A 16577-nucleotide genomic window follows, 5' to 3' on the forward strand; every position below is an offset into this window, starting at 1 on the left:
TGTTTCCCTGTGTGGCTACAGAGTAAGGGACCTCCTTTATTATGGTGGCGTGGAGGGCGGCTGAGGTCTTCAGCCTCATGCTATCCTCACTAGAAGCTAGGACCAATGTTGTGGCAGAGGTGCTTTACCAGGGGGTGTTCTACTCAGAACTCCTCTTGCCCTTCTATGAAGCCCTCTCTGATGTCCTGCTGGGGGCCTGAGCCAAGTCCAAGTTCTGCGTGGTCACTCTTGCGCACAGGACGATTGCATGTCATCACCGTCCGCCACCTGTGGACCCACTTTCCCCACACAGCATACAACAACAGAGACCCTGGTGGTGCAGGCCTCAACGTCAACCTCAAAGGTGAATTCTGGTATGTTCCTCCCACTGCACAGGATAGGAAATACAAGAGGCTAGATACCTTAGGGAGGAGCAGTTTTCTTCCTCCAGCCTTGCGTTTTGTGTACACCACATGTCTCTTGGACTGAAATAACCACATGTTGTGGAACTCAGTTGTGCAAGTGATGGAGGTTTGAGCTACCTTGACTGAGGCAATTACCAATAGGAGGGATGTAATAAAGTTCACAATACAACGGGCACTGAACATAACAGACTGACTTCATCAGTGATGCTTCATCACCACGCTTGACTGGAATCAACTGGCTTCTCAGGGGATGTCCAGGCATCCCTTATGGATATGCTCTTTGGTGACAAGTCTGATTTGGCACTTGAGAACTTTAAGGAGAGCATAGCCACCACCTCGTGGCTGGGTCTCACTGAGGCACCATTCCAGCCACGCATTTCCTTTTTTTCCCTAAGGGGCTATGGCCTAGCCACCAGGACCAGTAGCCCCATTCTTTTTGTGGCCTGGAAGCAACCAAAGCCAGATATCTGCCCAGTCTGCTACTCCTCCTGCAGCTACAGCCTCCCAAACCTCATTAATGTACCCCCACAACATCACAGGCAACATTTTGGTGGCAGGATCAGGCACCACCTGCCCGCTGTCAAGCCTTAACTTCAGACAAATGGGTGCTCCACATTGCTCGGTGGGATTATGCCTTACCATTTAAAGAAAGTCTGTCACTCCTGCCACAGTCCTCAGACCAGCTGATGGAGCACAATCTCTCCCTGCTGTATCAGGAAGTGCAGGCTCTTTTGCCCAAAGATGCCACCAAGAGGGTGCCAAGATCATTACTGCACAAAACACATTACACACATCAAAATCTGACACACACAAGTTCATAATACATCCCGTCACAAATTAGAAACATATCCACACTCACTGTCATGACTACACAAATAATACACATCCTAAACATCTTTATCCCCAATTTTTTTATCTTCAACAACACTAACAAGAAATACTCCGACACAACAAATGTCAGTGACCCGTCTCTCATCCATTACATAATTTAGGGCCTGAAACATGAGCCACATGTTCCACCACCACCCCTAACACATGGACCTTCCACCATAAGAAAGCAAAAATAAAACAACATGGCACTTATCACAGTTTTGCATATTTCATGTTTATTACACAACAAGGCTACTGTACAAAAACAACACAGCTCACCAACTTACTCCCAGCCACTAACTCTTGGACATTCACATGCAGACCTAATAAAGTGCCTTATAATTCTGATAGTCAACAAATACGATATAGAAAACAGAATTGCTTTAATTATAAAGTTGATACCAGCACTAATGGCATAACTGCTACAAGTTAAAAAAATACTGCCCACTTCTCCAGAAAACAAAGTCACACTATCAATAAAACACAATCTCTAAACTGCTTAATAATAAATGCTGGTTTACTCTCTAAAAACTAGCATCACATCTACCACCTTCTCATTGAAACACAACCTGACGTACTCGTCATAACTGCATCATGGTTGGGGCATGACATGGCTCCAGTGTTGCATGAAGCCCTTCCTTCACAATATAAACTATCATACAACATCGTATAGGTGAAAGAGGAGGTGCACTAGCTATTATAATCAAGGAATCAATAAATCTAACCAAATCTGACATTTCCATACAAAATTATAAGGCCCTCTTCACCAGATACAACCCTGCACCATCTTCCTTCTGTATCTTCCTACTCCTTTACAGACCACCACCTAGCAATGTAAAATTTGCAGATATGTTTCCAGACACCGTTTCAAACCTCAGAACACTGCACTCCAACCTATGCAATCTTGGTGCCGTAAACATTTGGTTTGATAAACCCAATATGTCCAATCCAAAAACTATCATTACTGGCCTTTCATAGTGAACCTATATCGGATCATACACAAACCCACACACATTCCTGGATACATCCCAGATGCTAATTTTGTAAATTCAGAACTAGTTACTTTTGAACCAATTACTGCAGTTTCTTGGTCAGACCAACATTTGGTACCACAAATCAACGCACTTCAGGACACCTTGCACCTTGCATGCATCCAGCTATCGACCATGGAACAAACTTTTGTTGGGACCGTGTTGGAAAGGCATGGATGGTAAATGCATGCATTGTTCAGACATACAACTGGTGGTGTTCAGTCTAGAGCAATGTTTTACAAGTTTAGCCTAAAAGGTGTTTTTTCAAATATTTATTCACTTTGAGGCACTGTAGGCCATTTTTTTTATCAAGAATCATGTTGTCTGTGAGTGATCCATAGTATTATTATCCACTCCTACGATCGAACTATATTTAACACGTTATTTGAGGGAACTCTTCACCAAAAGACTCTTGGGGCACCCAAGGGCCATGTGCAGTTTATAATCTCTTTATGGTCACTTGAGGAAGGCACGAGGAGCATAGAGTCAGGACTGAAACTGAAACCTCAATTGACCACATGATATCTTTACCATATATGCAACAAAAATGCAATGGGGGTGTAGAGCAGCTGTATATAGGTGTACACCACTTGTGCAGAGAAATATTCTTTGGGGCAGATTTACAAGAAACTGATGCATCTGTATAGATGCGTCAGTTTCCCTGCGCCTGAGTGAAAAACCCTTGCACCACCATAGATGCGCAGAATTTACAATAAGGCGCACTATGGTGCAAGGATTGGCAGATGCGCCAGAAATTCTGATGCATCTGTTAGTGGAAAAAGTCACGCATTGCTGGAGTTGTGTCGCAAGCACGACACAACTTCAGCAATGCGTGTTGTGGCCTATTTCCAATACACTGCGTCACTCATTATATCTGCTTCAAGCACACGTAAGGTTTTGACGCAGTGGCGTTCTAAAAGTTACGTAGTGAAATTTTGTTGATTTCACTGCGTCCCTTTTACGAGGCTTTCCTGCGTGGGAACGCCTACCCTGCATACATTATACCTGAAGCAGGTATAATGTCACACAGGGCTTTACAACATGAAGCATCTCCCTAGATACATCACATAGTAAATTTGCCTTATTTTGTACGCCGCTGTTGCGTCACAAAAGTGCAGCAACAGCAGCGTAAAAATGACACATGATTTGCTGCCTTTTCCTATTGATACATGGTAGGAGGAAAAGTAGGAAAGGCAGCAAATGGAGGTCGAATATCACTTGTTAATGAAGGTGCATATGTCCATTGCTGTGGTAATGTATGCACTAAGAGTTCCACATCATTCCAAACGTGTTCCTTGTAATACCTTTTACTTGTTTTTACCTATACTTAGTTATTTCTTACTTGTTGTTGTCTAAGACTGCCTTCTACCTACTGTTCCAGAATGAAATGCGTGTGTTCTGAAATTCCAGTATTGTTTTGAGAAAGTTCTTTGAGAAAGTTGCTCCTTTAATGCTGTGTGGATAGGAGGTCTTTTATATCCTGAAATACCTGAAGAATAAATCTTCAGCCTCATGCTATCCTCACTAGAAGCTAGGACCAATGTTGTGGCAGAGGTGCTTTACCAGGGGGTGTTCTACTCAGAACTCCTCTTGCCCTTCTATGAAGCCCTCTCTGATGTCCTGCTGGGGGCCTGAGCCAAGTCCAAGTTCTGCGTGGTCACTCTTGCGCACAGGACGATTGCATGTCATCACCGTCCGCCACCTGTGGACCCACTTTCCCCACACAGCATACAACAACAGAGACCCTGGTGGTGCAGGCCTCAACGTCAACCTCAAAGGTGAATTCTGGTATGTTCCTCCCACTGCACAGGATAGGAAATACAAGAGGCTAGATACCTTAGGGAGGAGCAGTTTTCTTCCTCCAGCCTTGCGTTTTGTGTACACCACATGTCTCTTGGACTGAAATAACCACATGTTGTGGAACTCAGTTGTGCAAGTGATGGAGGTTTGAGCTACCTTGACTGAGGCAATTACCAATAGGAGGGATGTAATAAAGTTCACAATACAACGGGCACTGAACATAACAGACTGACTTCATCAGTGATGCTTCATCACCACGCTTGACTGGAATCAACTGGCTTCTCAGGGGATGTCCAGGCATCCCTTATGGACATGCTCTTTGGTGACAAGTCTGATTTGGCACTTGAGAACTTTAAGGAGAGCATAGCCACCACCTCGTGGCTGGGTCTCACTGAGGCACCATTCCAGCCACGCATTTCCTTTTTTTCCCTAAGGGGCTATGGCCTAGCCACCAGGACCAGTAGCCCCATTCTTTTTGTGGCCTGGAAGCAACCAAAGCCAGATATCTGCCCAGTCTGCTACTCCTCCTGCAGCTACAGCCTCCCAAACCTCATTAATGTACCCCCACAACATCACAGGCAACATTTTGGTGGCAGGATCAGGCACCACCTGCCCGCTGTCAAGCCTTAACTTCAGACAAATGGGTGCTCCACATTGCTCGGTGGGATTATGCCTTACCATTTAAAGAAAGTCTGTCACTCCTGCCACAGTCCTCAGACCAGCTGATGGAGCACAATCTCTCCCTGCTGTATCAGGAAGTGCAGGCTCTTTTGCCCAAAGATGCCACCAAGAGGGTGCCAAGATCATTACTGCACAAAACACATTACACACATCAAAATCTGACACACACAAGTTCATAATACATCCCGTCACAAATTAGAAACATATCCACACTCACTGTCATGACTACACAAATAATACACATCCTAAACATCTTTATCCCCAATTTTTTTATCTTCAACAACACTAACAAGAAATACTCCGACACAACAAATGTCAGTGACCCGTCTCTCATCCATTACATAATTTAGGGCCTGAAACATGAGCCACATGTTCCACCACCACCCCTAACACATGGACCTTCCACCATAAGAAAGCAAAAATAAAACAACATGGCACTTATCACAGTTTTGCATATTTCATGTTTATTACACAACAAGGCTACTGTACAAAAACAACACAGCTCACCAACTTACTCCCAGCCACTAACTCTTGGACATTCACATGCAGACCTAATAAAGTGCCTTATAATTCTGATAGTCAACAAATACAATATAGAAAACAGAATTGCTTTAATTATAAAGTTGATACCAGCACTAATGGCATAACTGCTACAAGTTAAAAAAATACTGCCCACTTCTCCAGAAAACAAAGTCACACTATCAATAAAACACAATCTCTAAACTGCTTAATAATAAATGCTGGTTTACTCTCTAAAAACTAGCATCACATCTACCACCTTCTCATTGAAACACAACCTGACGTACTCGTCATAACTGCATCATGGTTGGGGCATGACATGGCTCCAGTGTTGCATGAAGCCCTTCCTTCACAATATAAACTATCATACAACATCGTATAGGTGAAAGAGGAGGTGCACTAGCTATTATAATCAAGGAATCAATAAATCTAACCAAATCTGACATTTCCATACAAAATTATAAGGCCCTCTTCACCAGATACAACCCTGCACCATCTTCCTTCTGTATCTTCCTACTCCTTTACAGACCACCACCTAGCAATGTAAAATTTGCAGATATGTTTCCAGACACCGTTTCAAACCTCAGAACACTGCACTCCAACCTATGCAATCTTGGTGCCGTAAACATTTGGTTTGATAAACCCAATATGTCCAATCCAAAAACTATCATTACTGGCCCTTCATAGTGAACCTATATCGGATCATACACAAACCCACACACATTCCTGGATACATCCCAGATGCTAATTTTGTAAATTCAGAACTAGTTACTTTTGAACCAATTACTGCAGTTTCTTGGTCAGACCAACATTTGGTACCACAAATCAACGCACTTCAGGACACCTTGCACCTTGCATGCATCCAGCTATCGACCATGGAACAAACTTTTGTTGGGACCGTGTTGGAAAGGCATGGATGGTAAATGCATGCATTGTTCAGACATACAACTGGTGGTGTTCAGTCTAGAGCAATGTTTTACAAGTTTAGCCTAAAAGGTGTTTTTTCAAATATTTATTCACTTTGAGGCACTGTAGGCCATTTTTTTAATCAAGAATCATGTTGTCTGTGAGTGATCCATAGTATTATTATCCACTCCTACGATCGAACTATATTTAACACGTTATTTGAGGGAACTCTTCACCAAAAGACTCTTGGGGCACCCAAGGGCCATGTGCAGTTTATAATCTCTTTATGGTCACTTGAGGAAGGCACGAGGAGCATAGAGTCAGGACTGAAACTGAAACCTCAATTGACCACATGATATCTTTACCATATATGCAACAAAAATGCAATGGGGGTGTAGAGCAGCTGTATATAGGTGTACACCACTTGTGCAGAGAAATATTCTTTGGGGCAGATTTACAAGAAACTGATGCATCTGTATAGATGCGTCAGTTTCCCTGCGCCTGAGTGAAAAACCCTTGCACCACCATAGATGCGCAGAATTTACAATAAGGCGCACTATGGTGCAAGGATTGGCAGATGTGCCAGAAATTCTGATGCATCTGTTAGTGGAAAAAGTCACGCATTGCTGGAGTTGTGTCGCAAGCACGACACAACTTCAGCAATGCGTGTTGTGGCCTATTTCCAATACACTGCGTCACTCATTATATCTGCTTCAAGCACACGTAAGGTTTTGACGCAGTGGCGTTCTAAAAGTTACGTAGTGAAATTTTGTTGATTTCACTGCGTCCCTTTTACGAGGCTTTCCTGCGTGGGAACGCCTACCCTGCATACATTATACCTGAAGCAGGTATAATGTCACACAGGGCTTTACAACATGAAGCATCTCCCTAGATACATCACATAGTAAATTTGCCTTATTTTGTACGCCGCTGTTGCGTCACAAAAGTGCAGCAACAGCAGCGTAAAAATGACACATGATTTGCTGCCTTTTCCTATTGATACATGGTAGGAGGAAAAGTAGGAAAGGCAGCAAATGGAGGTCGAATATCACTTGTTAATGAAGGTGCATATGTCCATTGCTGTGGTAATGTATGCACTAAGAGTTCCACATCATTCCAAACGTGTTCCTTGTAATACCTTTTACTTGTTTTTACCTATACTTAGTTATTTCTTACTTGTTGTTGTCTAAGACTGCCTTCTACCTACTGTTCCAGAATGAAATGCGTGTGTTCTGAAATTCCAGTATTGTTTTGAGAAAGTTCTTTGAGAAAGTTGCTCCTTTAATGCTGTGTGGATAGGAGGTCTTTTATATCCTGAAATACCTGAAGAATAAATCTTTCATCCATCAATTATCTACTGGTGTGTCCTACTTCATTACACTGGCGACGAGGATGGGATGAACCAAAACTTGGAAGCAAGACATTTGTCTCTCATCCATGACTGAAAAAGTTAAGTATTGGGACTGCATCCTCTGTACAGCTCAAAAGGAACCTTATTAATGGTAGAGTGAGGAGTGAGCCGATAGATTCTTACACGTTCAGCAATTTCTAATTTCCAGTCTTTTCCTTGAGCTTTAGCCAACTGTATAGTCTCTTTAGTTTTGGGATGATAGAGGGAACATCTCTTGTGTTTGATGCCGTTTACTGTTAAATACTATTTCATTGCTTTTGAGACCAACTGGACTCCATTATCGGACAATATGAAGTCAGGAAGACCCTCTCTTGAAAAGATTTCTTCTAGAACGCTGATACCGCCTTATGTCTCACTGCTTCTTACAACTTTTATTTCTGGCCATCTAGAAAACATGTCAATTAAAACTAACGCAAAGTATTGACCAGAAGAACCAGAAATAGGTCCAATAATATCGAGAGCAATCTCTTCCCAACACTTGTTAGGTGTTTCTCGTATTACCATTGGTTGAACTCTCGTCTTTAATGTTTTGTCACAAGTATTACATGCTGCACAATCTCTCACCACTCGCTCAACTTGCAGATCAATACCTAGCCACCAAAAGTGCATGAAAATTCTTTCTTTGGTCTTTGAGATACAGATATCTCCTAGGTGAGCTTCATGAATGATTATAGACCACAGGTAGGAGGCACGAGTTTTGTACCCCTCCATAAGACTCCTAAGGTGAATGATAATTCATCACAAATGTTCCAGTACTTGCAAATATCTTCATCGAGACCTTTCATAATCTTCCACCCTTCAGTCACCAGTTGAGATACTTTCATAAGAACAGTACCGTCATTGAGGGAATCTTTCCACTCTTTCTCACTAAAAACATCTGTAATAATTGTGCATACTTTGCACCCATCATCATCCCACAAATCACCCTGGTTCTCTGAATCAATATTGGGATTGACAAGAGAGACAGTCTGACACTTTGTTTTTTACACCAGAAATGTTGTTCAGCACAAAGTCATAATCCTGGAGAGCAACAATACACCTGCAAATTCTTGAAGAAACAGCCTCTAAGCTTTTCTTTGTAAAGAGATCTTTCAATGGTTTATGGTCCGAGCAGACAATAAAAGAGCTTCCCCACAGGAATTTTCTTAATTTCCTAATCGCGAAGAAAATGCATAAAGTCTCCTTCTCTATGACCGAGAATTGAGCCTTGGCTCCCACAAGTGCTCTAGAAAGGAACATGATGGGCACTTCTTTATCAACTCTTATTTGTTTGAGAACTGCCCCCAGTCCCTTTGAGCTAGCACCAGTAAGCAAGAAATTCCAGTAGTGTTTTGAGAAATTTCTTTGAGAAAGTTGCTCCTTTAATGCTGTGTGGATAGGAGGTCTTTTATATCCTGAAATACCTGAAGAATAAATGTTTCATCCATCAACTATCTACTGGTGTGTGCTACTTCATTACATTCCGCTTATCCATTTAAGGGGGGGGGGGGGGGTTGAAAAAAAGAATTACAAGGGATGTGAAAAATGTATAGTTCAAACTTTACTTTTGTGTAGCCCAAACGGTGAATGATGTCATAATATATAGCTGGATATCTCCCAGCACCCTGTAAAAGCTCAAAAAACAACTGACCTTCCTAGAATTCTTACTCTGTAAAGACTACGCCCTTTTCACGTGAGGCCTCTTTAGGTGCATTCCTAGGGGAGGAAATGGTCAGGTGAGGTCGTGTTGGTCTACCGCCTCCATTTTATAGAGACCAGAACACAGTTGTGGGAAAATGCCAAGTTTATTTTCTGTCCAGTATTGTTTATTTATTTTTTATGGAAAAGAGTTATGGTTTGGAAATTTAGAAGCATTACATCGTGAGTGCTAATAATCACAGCATCTTTGCATGCAAGTTATAAACATGCACTCAAGACCACAGATAATGGGGTACTGGGTCGGCACCCATGTTTTTCACTTCTCTAGTAAGTTTGTAGCACATCATGTATTCATTCATTCATCAATGATTTCTTCGGCACTATGTGTTGCTTGCAGTCACTGAGGGTGTTCCTTGTTTTCTTGATGCATATGAAACCTTTAAAGATAAAATGAAAGTAATGTCATTGAGAAACAATTAACAAAAACATCCATATATAGTACTGAGAAAATGTGCTAGGAGAGAAAGCCAATAGTAATTCAGAAAGCCAGTTGAGAATACTTTTGGAGAGCTGAAAAAAGTCTTAAATAAAGTTTAACACTCCAATGTATTTCTGCTTGCAGAATTGCAGTAGATGCACATTTTTGCAGGTAAAAAGTAATACAAATAGTGTTTTTGTACCTATGGTCCTTTCTTATTTTTATGAGTTAAGGAGCACATTTTTCTCTGTGGAGAAGCATCTTCCCCTACTATTTTGTCCTTTTGAGATCCACTCCTGGGAAAGCACTGCTGCCTTTGCCACAACATTTTGATTTTAAAAAGTTGGGAAATTTCCTTTAAACAAGTGTGGGTGCTCAGCATTTTTATGGTCTCGGATGACAGTGGAGCTGTCGCCAGACAATTATGTCAGAATCATCAGAAGAGTATATTTAGCTCCACCCACATTTTCAGAGCTGTGTAACATCTCAGGGGCACAATACCCAGACCAGTTTTCTATCCAGTCCAAGAGATGCCTACAATGTATTCCTGCTGGGATTCCTCGCTGGACACATCATGGGACTTCTAGACCCATACCGCCCACTGTCTTCAGGTAATCATACATTCTCTAACTGCAGCTAATATCATGACAGTCCTCCAGAATAAACTACCATTTAATATGGTTAAACCCATGATTAATTTTATTTCACTTGACACCTGATGACGCATACATATGAGACTGGCGCTTTATCCTTGTTTTTTATGGTTTAAACAACTATTGCTCATAATGAACATAACTGTTCCGTGCGAGTACATCTTGTCAGTCTGACAGTGTCTCATCCACATGGTCCCCCTCAGTGGGCTTCTGCATCTCAACCTGACCCATCTGTCAGATCTCCCTCCATTCTATGAACATAATTAGTTTGTTGATTGCATCAGCAACCCTTACACTACGTTTTTTCCTGCCAATCCCTCCTCCCCCTTTTTTGCTTACATTTGGTATCTCGATGGGATTTTCATCGCAAAGATTACTATACTTCCGTTTTCAACCCGGAAGCCTAAGAGGTCCGCTCTCTAAGTTTCTTTGATGAACAACACATCACACGCCACACATGAATGTCATGATGTAGGCAACCACGCCCCACCTAATCGCCTGGAAGCCTTTCTTTAAATAGATTCCGGCCGGCGTCATGGGTGTCGTCCAGAACCACGAGTAGACCCAAAATAGGTATAAACAGCGGGCGTCCTGCCTTGACAAAGTAAGGTTTTCTTTACAGCTTAAGATACCAAACAGCCATGCTGGCTGCTTATAGAGTTTTGACCCAAGGCTCTTTTGCTTACAGAGCCATTTCGAAACCCATGTGTTTTTAACCCTGATCTCCATTACCTTTTTACCCCACCAGTGTGTGACTACAGGCATTGCCCCTTTCAGGTTCTGCTTAAAGCTACAACAAACGAACATGACTCATTACAATGCAAGTCATCACAACACGTGCTATTACAACACGGTCGTTACAATGACCGCTTTGTTACCACGCAAAGCCATTACTCAGCAAGTCATTACATTGACTTGCACTAGATGGCGAACTGACATTATAAATGTATAATTTACTATTCCAACTCTAGCCTACGTACAACTAGGGCAAGTGTTTGACTAGTAAACTATACTATTTGTAATGTTAGCACGCCATCTACTGCAAGTCGATTTAATGACTTGCGTAGCAATTGCATTGTATGGAAACTACGCAGTCGTTGTAACAACAGCGTTTTGATGGCATTGCGATGTGATGACGGCGTTGTTAAGGTTATTTCCCACAACAAAAACATAGCTAGTGTAAATATGTCTTTTTTGTGGTGCCATTTTTAGATGTGACTTGCAGTACACACAGTTAATGGCACAACAAGGCTCTCCCTTCTTTGACAGAGACAGAAGTGTGGCACCTTCTCACTGTCACAGCGGCTTTTCCATTCTTTTAATCATATACTGAAACACAATGGCATGTAACATAGGCACTTCTACAGATAGCCTACTCGTCTATTAGTTCACGTACCGCATGTTGGTTATGCACAGTGTGTTGCACTTAGTGCTGACCACATGATTGGCAGAATTGATCGACTCACTTTTGAGCGAGATTGTAAAAAACAGCGACATAGTCCAAGGAGACGGCACAAATGAAACTGTATAAAGCTTGCATTTTATGTTACTTTTCATTTTCCTTTCTTTTTCCTTACAGGTATTTATATTTTGCCAGTGGGTCCGTAGGTACGCCAACACCGCTGCATGCACGAGCGCCATGAGACCTTACGGTGATTTGTGCGCTATATAAGAATGTTTGACATTGACATTGACTTTGACACAGCACACCTTAGCACGTGTTCTGAATAAATATACACGTTGCTTGTTTTTGCCACTACCTCACTTATTTTTCACATCACCCAGTCCTGAAGAAAGCCTCCAAATTTCCAACAAGGCTAAAACCTGTTGACCACATGGACAACTGGGATCAGTTCAACTTGATGTTGTCTGCACTTCCCTTTTAAACCTTGTCCTGGGCCTCTGGGAATTGAAACCATTCAGTAAGGATTCCCAGACATTTTGAACTTGCACTATTTTTACAGCACTTTTCCTGCACATAATACACAAATTCAGCTCCGCTCTAATCAGGCGTCACAGCACAACTGGGTGGCACTTGGCTACCCAGCAGGGGCCCCGACGATTAAGCATGCCACCAACTAGGTTGGTGGGTGAAGGGTCTTTTTACAAAACTAAAGGGTATCTGGCATTCGAAAAACTTCCACTGAGTTGACTTTACTAGTCCACTGTGTTTGTTGTGATAATGCACCAGCAACTTTCGGTGACAATTAAACATATATCACCTCCGCTGCATGTATTCCCATTGGTGTTAAAGAGACCCTGTGCTTGTGCCAATATTATGAGTGTAATATATACCACTACTTACTATCATTGATCTCCTTATAGGACTGGCTGTCTACACCAAAAGCAATAATAACCTAAAAAGACAAGCACCATAGTCACCAAATATCTCTTAAGCAATACGTAGTTCAATCTCTAAGTCAGTAGAGTGATGGAGAATGTTTGTTCCTCTTCAAGAAGTCTGAGGGCTTACAAACTGCCACTCAGCATGGATCTACAATGAGACACAAAACCGTTCCTCTAATTTCTGGCAAAAAGAAGAAAAAACAACATACCATCAGGGTTCCGTACTTACGCCTCGCCTGAAACATCATCAGCTTATTAATCCAATGGTGCTAAAGCCTTACCTTATTCCTGTCACTCTTAAACTCCGGTATATATATATTGCATGTTGAAGGCACTTGTAAACACAGAGTGTAAAATGTGGCGTGATCACGCTATGTCTTCATAAGTTACCAGTATGGGCGCCATCTTTAAATGTTGTAGAACGCCTTTAGATTCTTACGGCTAGCTAAGTCAATCTGATCGATTCCTCACCCACATACTTTACCTTGAGAGGTGGGATCTATACATAAATGCACCCTAATCACGGGCATTCACACAACATGATGCCTCACTCAGCACTAATCGGGAGTGCACTCCATATTAACACAAAGTATTTTATTTTTATTTATTTAAAGAGTTTTATATAGCGCTGGCTAGACCCAAAGGTATCAGAGCGCTTTACATGAGTTTCAACAATGTAACAGAACATGTTCCACAATTACACATTACATCAAAAAATAAGCAATACATTAGGAGAGAGAAAGGAGAGAGACAAGTAGTGGAGGGGGAAGGGGAGGTGAGAAAGAGGGGATAAGGGAAGGGACAACAGGAGAGATGAAAGGAAGTCTGTCTAAAGACCGACTGGGTAGGTGACGACCAAGGAGGGAATCCATGGCCCATCTCCCCTATAGCTAAACCAGATAGCACCATCGGGCATCAAATAGCTCGGTCTCAAGTGTCGAGGGAAGAAGTTCACAGAAAAACAGGTGGGGACAAAGTGCAAGGGCAGGTGAGGGCAAAGGCAGAGACTGGAAAGAGTAGGAACGGAGAGTGGTGAGGGGTGGGGGAAGGGAGAGGGGGGAGATAAGGTCAGGAGAGACGTGGGAGTGTTTGCCTAAAGTCTGTCTGGGTAGGTGATGGTCAAGGAGGGAGTCCAAAGTCCATCTCCCCTTTAGCTAGCGAGGTAGCTCCACCGGGAATCAGACAAAAGTAGCTAGGTCTCAGCTATCTAGGGAAGTAAGAAGCATAAGGTCCTGATGGGTGGGCGGGCGGGGAATAAAACGAGACAAATGTCCGTCAGCTGTGGGAAGAAAACGAGACAAATGTCGGTGATCCAGCTGGGTAGGTGATGGCCATAGCGGTGTACCAGGGCCAGTCTCCCCTATAGCTCTGGATGCAGCTCCACCGGGAAGCGGCCATGTATGCGTTTAGGGCTCCGCCAAAGAAGAGTGAGGATCAGGAAGGGGTGAGAAGGCTAGAAATCAAAGACGTGTGGTAGGCGCTGGCGTGGATGTTAAGGTAGGATAGCGCTGGTTAGACCCGGAGGTATCAGAGCGCTTTACGTAATGACACATCGAGTTACAAGTTAAAAAAATCACAGTAGTTACTTAATGGGTAAATAAACAATACAGGAGTAAATTAGCGAACACGAGTCAGGATAGGAAAGACAGGACAGGAAAGGGACAGCAGGTAATCCACAGGGAGGAGACAGCAGCGGGGTAGTGAACGAGACAAATATCCGCGTCATGGTCAATCTCCCCTTTAGCTGTCGGTGCAGCTCCACCGGGAAGTGGCCATGTATGCATTTAGGGCACCGCCAGAGAAGAGTGAGGATCAGGAGGGGATCAGAAGACTAGAAACCAAAGACGGGTGGTAGGCGCTGGCGAGGGCGGTAAGTTAGGAAAAGGAGTGTGGTTTTTGTAGCCATTTAGAGTCGGGCACGTTGAGTCTATTAGTCTCCATGGCTCAGTGGCTAGTTCTAGTTGCCACCAGTTCTAAAGTCCGTGTACTTCCAGGCTGCAGGCATAGTCCCCACAATAGGTCCGGATGCTAGGGAAACCACAGGGCAAATTTGCGGGCCACTCCCTTGTTGCCTCTCATTCGGCACAGGCAGGCAAGTTCAGGGGGCAATTAAATGAAGTCTGTGTTGTAGCAAAGTACAGACCGCTGTATTGCCTATTGATTTTGCCGACAAGTAAATCACGGGCGCAATCTTAAGGTCAGGCCCTCTCAGATAAAGATCATTGTGTTGATGAGGTCTGATTCGTGGGAAAACTTCCTTAAAGCTTGCACACAGCTTTCAGAACGGTAGTTGTCACAGTATCAGAGATGATCAATGTGTGTCCCGCCCCATGGGCGCCATATTAGAGTGGACTAACTCTGCAGCAATCTCATGTGGCTTGCCAAAGTTACCCGCACCGTTACGTAATGTTGACCCTGCTGCCTGATTGTGATGCTAGTTTACAGGTGCTTTCTTTACACCAATGTCTGGTTATGGTGTGTTGAATGGCTACAACATTACAAACGCATATCGTCAAAATGGATCATCAAAAAATTGCGAACATCTTTAAATATGATCTAATTACAAATGTGTGGTGATGTGATCATCTCAGAGGGCTGGAACATTCCCTGATGTTATTTAGAATATTGTGTTTAACATTCTCTTGAGGCTCATAGTGGCAGTTGCTGTCTATGCCTTGGTTGTACCAGGGACGGCTCTCTGTACTCCCTAATAAATATACATCTGGAATCTCTACAGTGTAATATATCTTCATTTCACTGGCGACGAGGATGGGATGTGACTCACCCTGCCCTGCTTGACCTACATTGACCTTCTCTGCCAGCTGATCAGAAGTATTCTCGGCATAGATCATTCTGACTCAACAGTGAGTACATGTTTATATATCTTCCCAAGGGAAACATATATTCAGGAATTGGGACAGAGAGCTGTGCTCAGCAGCAGTTTATACTGTTATCAGTATCCTACGTTTATGTTTGCTGACTGTATGCCCAAAAAAGAAACATTCGGAAGAAATCAGCAAAAAGAGATTTTCTTCGAAATTTTCTTGGGGATTGATTAATTGAGGCCTAGTGATTTTTCCGCTTTGTTTGAAATTTCTGCCATTTATCGTTTGCACAAGGCATCATTGTCTGTTATCTCACCGTTGGTTTTCGGAGAGATCCTTCGCTGGCGCTGTGTTTTTCCTTCATGATGATGTTGTAGAACTTCTAAGAATCAGCGCATTTCTCCCAGTAACCTGTTGCTTCCTGTCACCTAGCTACCGGTGGCTGACTTCCAATGCATCATCGCGCAACGACGCGTTAGGCATGACGTCAAGTCAAGAAGCAATTTTATAGCTCTGTGGCACTGTGGTTTGCATAGCAATGCTACCAGGAAGCCATCAAACATTACCGGAGCCGCAACTGTACGGGAGCTGTCATCGGTAAGGAGAGCTGAACCTCCACGGTGAGTGCAGTGTTAGCCGCTTCGGTGTGAGATGCACTAAGGATAGATGCGCTTCAGCATTGGATATCAAATTGCTGCATTACAGTTATTATGCTGATACGTGCAGCTTTATCTGCATGTGTGCATGTCAGTATTGGACATCAAGTTGCTGCATTACAGTTATTACGCTGACACGCGCAGCTTTATCTGCGGGTCCTTATAGCTTTTTCACGCTGATACACACAGCACCTGTGTGTCAGTTGGCAACCTTAGGAAGTTTCACATATTTACGCTGATACACACAGCACCTGTGTGTCAGTTGGCAACTTTAGAGAGTTTTGCACATTTTCGCTGATAAACACAGCATTATTAAAGCTTCAATACATCATTACTCTTCTGTATTCAATCCCGCTGAC

At 43.0% G+C, this 16577-nt stretch overlaps 1 protein-coding gene across 2 annotated transcripts in view; it reads right to left on the reverse strand.

Moving 5' to 3' along the window:
* Window positions 1–9387: 9387 nt before the first annotated feature.
* Window positions 9388–16577, reverse strand: part of LOC144807917 (uncharacterized) — a 518345-nt gene continuing 511155 nt past the window's right edge. For both annotated transcript variants that reach the window (XM_078673511.1, XM_078673510.1), the window contains one exon: window positions 9388–9697. The gene's annotated coding sequence lies outside the window, so the exon portion shown is untranslated. The remainder of the gene's footprint in view (window positions 9698–16577) is intronic.

This window comes from Lissotriton helveticus, chromosome 1_2 (assembly GCF_964261635.1).
Source record: "Lissotriton helveticus chromosome 1_2, aLisHel1.1, whole genome shotgun sequence".
Lineage (NCBI taxonomy): Eukaryota > Metazoa > Chordata > Amphibia > Caudata > Salamandridae > Lissotriton > Lissotriton helveticus.